General features: G+C 50.7%; 1 pseudogene across 1 annotated transcript; it reads left to right on the forward strand.

The window, feature by feature from the left end:
- The first annotated feature begins 587 nt into the window (after positions 1–587).
- LOC144128138 (very long chain fatty acid elongase AAEL008004 pseudogene) lies at positions 588–2,627 on the forward strand (annotated as a pseudogene). Its single transcript, XR_013313701.1, has one exon. The product of XR_013313701.1 is annotated as a very long chain fatty acid elongase AAEL008004 pseudogene (transcript).
- The last annotated feature ends 2,438 nt before the right edge of the window (positions 2,628–5,065 follow it).

The following is a 5,065-nucleotide window of genomic DNA, read 5'->3' on the forward strand; positions in this document are numbered from 1 at the left end:
CGCCCCCCGTGCCCCTCACGCACGTCTCAACTTCGCACAAGACAGCAACGACCGCCTCAGCGCACAAGCCGTTGTACTCAAACGAATGACGTAGTGGGGCCTCCTTGTTGCCGCCGGCATATTACGTAAAACAAAAGATCTCCCTCCTCCCCTGACGACATTGCTAGCGCAACAAGGCGAAGATGCTGGCAGTCTCTTGGCTCCAGCATGGCCCACTCGTATTCTTTCCCTTGTGTAGCGCTAAGATATGACGATAATGAGAGTACTCGGAGGAAAACAGAAAGAAAGAGATGGTGGGAAGAACCGATGCGAAGAAGGCAGAAAGAAGGCGCGGAGAGACGATTGAGGGGAAGAAGGACAGACCTTGGGGAATGCCAAGCCTGGACTTAGTGCACGGGCGCCTTGTCTTGCCTTGCCTTGAGGCGGTATCTAGCGGTCGGTCTGCCGACCCCAGAGCACTGACGACGTCAGCGCTGGCTGGAGAGGGAAGGCGGACGGGCCCAGAAGAAAGGGGGAAAGTTTTTCTCTCTCCGTTTACGCACGCGGTCACGTGGGGTCGGCGGGAGCGTATAAACCGGACGCACGACAGCTCGGAAGGCAGCATACAAGCACCTGCTTCCACAGGGAAACGAAACCGTTGCTCTTGCTCCGACGGTTTGCACGGCTCCACTCGAACGAGCGCGTCCCCCTTCTTTCACGCCGCTTGCCTCAACGCATCGCCGCTCCGAAGGCTCGTCGTCTCACTGACATTGCGCGCTGTGGAAATGGAGGGGTTTTTCGACAAGATCACGTCCACCTACCAGGCCGCCGTGGCCAGCACAGACCCCCGGGTCAAGGGTTGGCCCCTCATGGGCAGCCCGATGACCATGCTGTCCATCATCGCCGGCTACGTCTACTTCGTCAAGGTGTGGGGCCCCAACTGGATGAAAGGCCGCGAGCCTTTCCAAATCAAGAACGTCCTGATCGCCTACAACCTCATCATGGTGGTGCTTAGCACATTTTTCTTCTTTGCTGGCGGCAAGTACACGTACTTGGGACCCTACAACTGGTTCTGCCAGCCCGTCAACTACGGCACCGACCCCAACTCGATGGCTGTCACGACTCTGGGCTGGTGGTACCTGCTGCTGAAGATGGCCGAGTTCCTGGACACGGTGTTCTTCGTGCTCACCAAGAAGTTCTCGCACATCTCGCTGCTGCACGTGGTTCACCACACGAGCGTCGCCTGGACCGTCTGGATGGGAGTCAACTTCGGTGCCGGTGGCCAGAACGCCTTCTTCCCATTCATCAACTGCTTCGTGCACATGGTGATGTACACCTACTACTGCCTCGCCGCCATGGGTCCCGAGGTGCGCAAGTACCTGTGGTGGAAGCGCTACCTCACCCAGTTCCAGATGGTCCAGTTCGTCGTGGGTTTCGTGCACGCCTCTGTTCCTGTCTTCTACGACTGCGGCTTCCCTCCCTACTTCGCCTACATCCTCATGGGTGAGGCTGTCATGCTGTTCTTCATGTTCCGCAACTTCTACAAGAAGGCCTACAAGGCTTCTCAGACGGCGCGCAGCCTCCACCAGCAAAGGAACGGTCATGTCAAAACTGGCCTGACCGTTGGCGGGGAGGGTTCAACGACCAAGCTGGACTGAAGGGACCTGCATCGCAGCTCACGGCTAACCTACAAACGCCGGTCGTCTTTCATCGCCTGGTAGGAACATCTTATCAAGCCCAGGACGACGCTGAGCTGTCACAGACTGTATGTTCACTTTTTTTTTCTCGGCGCCGCCTCGGAATAAGCCTAGTCAGCAAGCGACGTGCCTTCCGGACGCCCTCACTCACTAGTCGCTAGGCTTGTCTAGCGACGAAGACTCGGCCAACTTCTTGTGAAGCCGCGCACGCTTCCGGATGTTCCCGGCAAGTCTCGGCATTCCAGTCAGGACTGATCGTTTGCTGTTTGTTTGTTTCACTTAGTGATTCAGCCGTCTCGATGGTGCGTGCATGTCACTAGCAGGACAATCCACGTCTCGCTTCAAGCAAGGCCGCGAAGTCTGCCAATGACTCGTATTTATGTTTCTCCCTTAGGCAGGCGTAACGGCCGTCCGTTTCGGTAGGAGAGCCCCTTCTGTTCATTTTTTTTTTCTTACAAGAAGTTTCCTTCGGCCTCCCAAGTGTCTCGTACGAAATGCCAATTCTAGTGTCAAATGAGATGCTACTCAACTGTGTGGCGAGGCCCGACTACTCATGTATAACTTCGTGTTGATACACTGGCTCCCCTGCTATCCTTCGTCATTTTAAAGGCAACAGTGCGAATCACCCCAAGTGGCATAGCCAGCTTCGCCTCACCGGCGAAACTGCGTCCTCGCATGCCAGTTTTTCATTGCCAGTCGATTTGTTTATTCCCCTCAAGGGTAGTAGCAAACAAATTTACTTTTCCGGCCACAAGATTTTTTTTAGACCCCCCCCCTCAGTACACGTCCGGCCCGACAGTCGAGACGCGGAATGTTTGCTCATCAATTCATGCGGTTGTTTTTATGATCGTCCTGTAAATATCCATTTTTCAACCATCGTCACTCCTTTTCAATGTATCATAAAACGCAACCGTTTGAAATAAACTGCTGTGACATTGTTTAAAAAAAAAACATCTGAATGCGTGCGTTCCTTTCTTCTACCCTTTGGGTGCTCCCAACACTTTACCTGCGCAAGCATGCAGGCTGCGGCCTTTAACGCTCTTCCCGCTCAATCTGCTGCGCTGCCTGGTTTGAAAGCGCTTATCCTGGTTTGTTTCGATGCCGACGGCGGTGTCTGTTTGATCCGATTTTACTTCTTGAAGGAAAAAAAAATCTTACTGGTGGTCGCGTTGCATATTCAGCAGCTATTGCACCAGTTTTTGCCCTTTGGAGCGCGTGCACCGTGACGTCGCGTGCCTAATGGCCTTCGGTTTTTCTCGGTTCACGGTCAAGGTTCACGGCACACTGAGCGCCGATGGGCGCGCTCTGCTTTCTCGCCTGCATGCTGTCTGATCGCAGTCGCCTTGGATATTATGGGTGCGGGTTGTACAGAGCTTCAACAAGGCTGTACCAGGCGTCACTAAAACACACTTGCAGGCTTGCTTCTGTGTCGGCTAGCTTCGATCAGTACTGTGCCCATATAGCGGCCGGGCGCCATTTCTTCTTTGCGTATATGAATGTAATGGCACGACTGTATCACTTCACGGCATTTCGGTGTTAAGCCAGCGCTTTAAGATAGAATCTAGAAGTGCAGCCATCCGCGCCAGCATGGTGACGAGAAACCCGGAACAGAAATTTCCCAGTAAACTAAGATTACGCTTCTGTGTGTAGATGGACGACTGCAGTCGATGGCCTGTTTCTTTCCCCGCCTGATACAAGCAACTTTTAACACAATTCACGACGCTGGGTAAAAGTTGCCTATTCCTGGTGAAATTCGGCATGCCGGTTAACGTGCGCGCAAAAAAAAAAAGCCATGACGCAGACCAAGAAAACTCAGGCTGAAAAGTAAAGCAGGCATGCAATCTCAGATCATAGTTACCGCTCCGATCTGTTATCTTCAGCATTATGAACATATTCATGGGCGCGATGTAAGTGACTCTGCTCAAGCCATGATGCGATAGTGCATTCCAGCGCTGTCCTTTTGGCATAAAGAAAGCCTGCTGAAGGGTGACTGCTAATTCGCTTGCGCTCTTTTCACATGTAATGAGGACATATTCGACATGATATTTCGTCCTTGCGAGCTTGCTTTGTTCGCTTTTGGTAAACGAAGTCAACCGGATGAAAAATACATTTATGGGCTGCATTTTAATTCGCTTTGCGTTAAGTATTTTACATATCAGGGCCATTTTCCTAAACTGTCCTCTGAGATGGGCGCTGCGGGCACATACAAACATGGTTTACACTTTTGTCGAAATTCTGGTCGTAGAGTTTCAGCGTCCGTGCATCGTTATAGTTCGGCACGCGATGCATTTTACGCTCCCTCGTTGGATTAACGTGTAAATGCGACGCGGAACTTTCAGCGACCGCCTAGATTGTTCCTTGATCATCTCGTCATTTTTCCGGGCACCTGTAGCCGGGCGGTAACGCAGTTTTTGATCAGAACACTCTCTGGATGTTCTGTGGTCAACGAGTTGTAAGATGCTGCAAATCGCCATTTTACAAACAGTGAAATCAAACAGCAGCAAATATCTACGCATCTGCTTGTGCCGAACATGAGAGAAACTTCAGTTCTCGCGAGCGGTTCCGGTGCTATACAGCTTGTTTATCACAACCTCGACTCCTCGATGTATCACTCACCTGCTCCGGGCCAAAAGAGATTGACTATTGTCGCCTTTTCCATCAAAAAAAAAACGAAAATTCCTGCTTGCAGGTAAAATGTTCTTTTATTAGGTACAAGTAACAGAGGTGCAGTCTTCCCTTGGTGACGCGAGTTGCACATTTTCGATTCATCAACTTTCACTTAGACCTTTTCATAACTATTCAGGCAAGAGACCTGTGTGATGCACTACCACTACGAAATAGAAGACTAGTTTGTACCTAACATTGTAGAAGCTTGGGCAAGTTGGTGTGACATGGTTTTTCAGCAGCGCAGGGGACAAAGGACGTGACAAGTGCACAGACACGGCGCCGTGTTTGTGCACTTGTCACGTCCTTTGTCCCCTGCGCTGCTGAAAAACCATGTACCTAACATACTTGTAATATCGCGATCAGAATATTACGTTATGCATGTTCTCACGGCTATTTCCAATATTTTCACATTATATACAACAACACAAATCCTTCTGCTCTACAACAAAGTCAGCGACTAACAACGAATGGCATTCGTCAAGACTTCGACCCCATGCATGTGATGTGAACCTGCGCCCGACCGCAGAGGTACTTACAAAAAAACTTCCTATTTTCGTGATAGTTTATGATCTTTTGAGGACAATTGAAAGGAATAAAAGATAGGCTGACTTGAACAGGTATGTTTAATTTGATGAACTGTGATTTCAATTAAAAGGAGTGCCGTGCGCCATGCGATGGCGAAGAAGAGTGACTCTTCTGCAATAACTTCCGCTTCCTATTAT

This window comes from Amblyomma americanum, chromosome 4 (assembly GCF_052857255.1).
Source record: "Amblyomma americanum isolate KBUSLIRL-KWMA chromosome 4, ASM5285725v1, whole genome shotgun sequence".
Classification (NCBI taxonomy): Eukaryota; Metazoa; Arthropoda; class Arachnida; order Ixodida; family Ixodidae; genus Amblyomma; species Amblyomma americanum.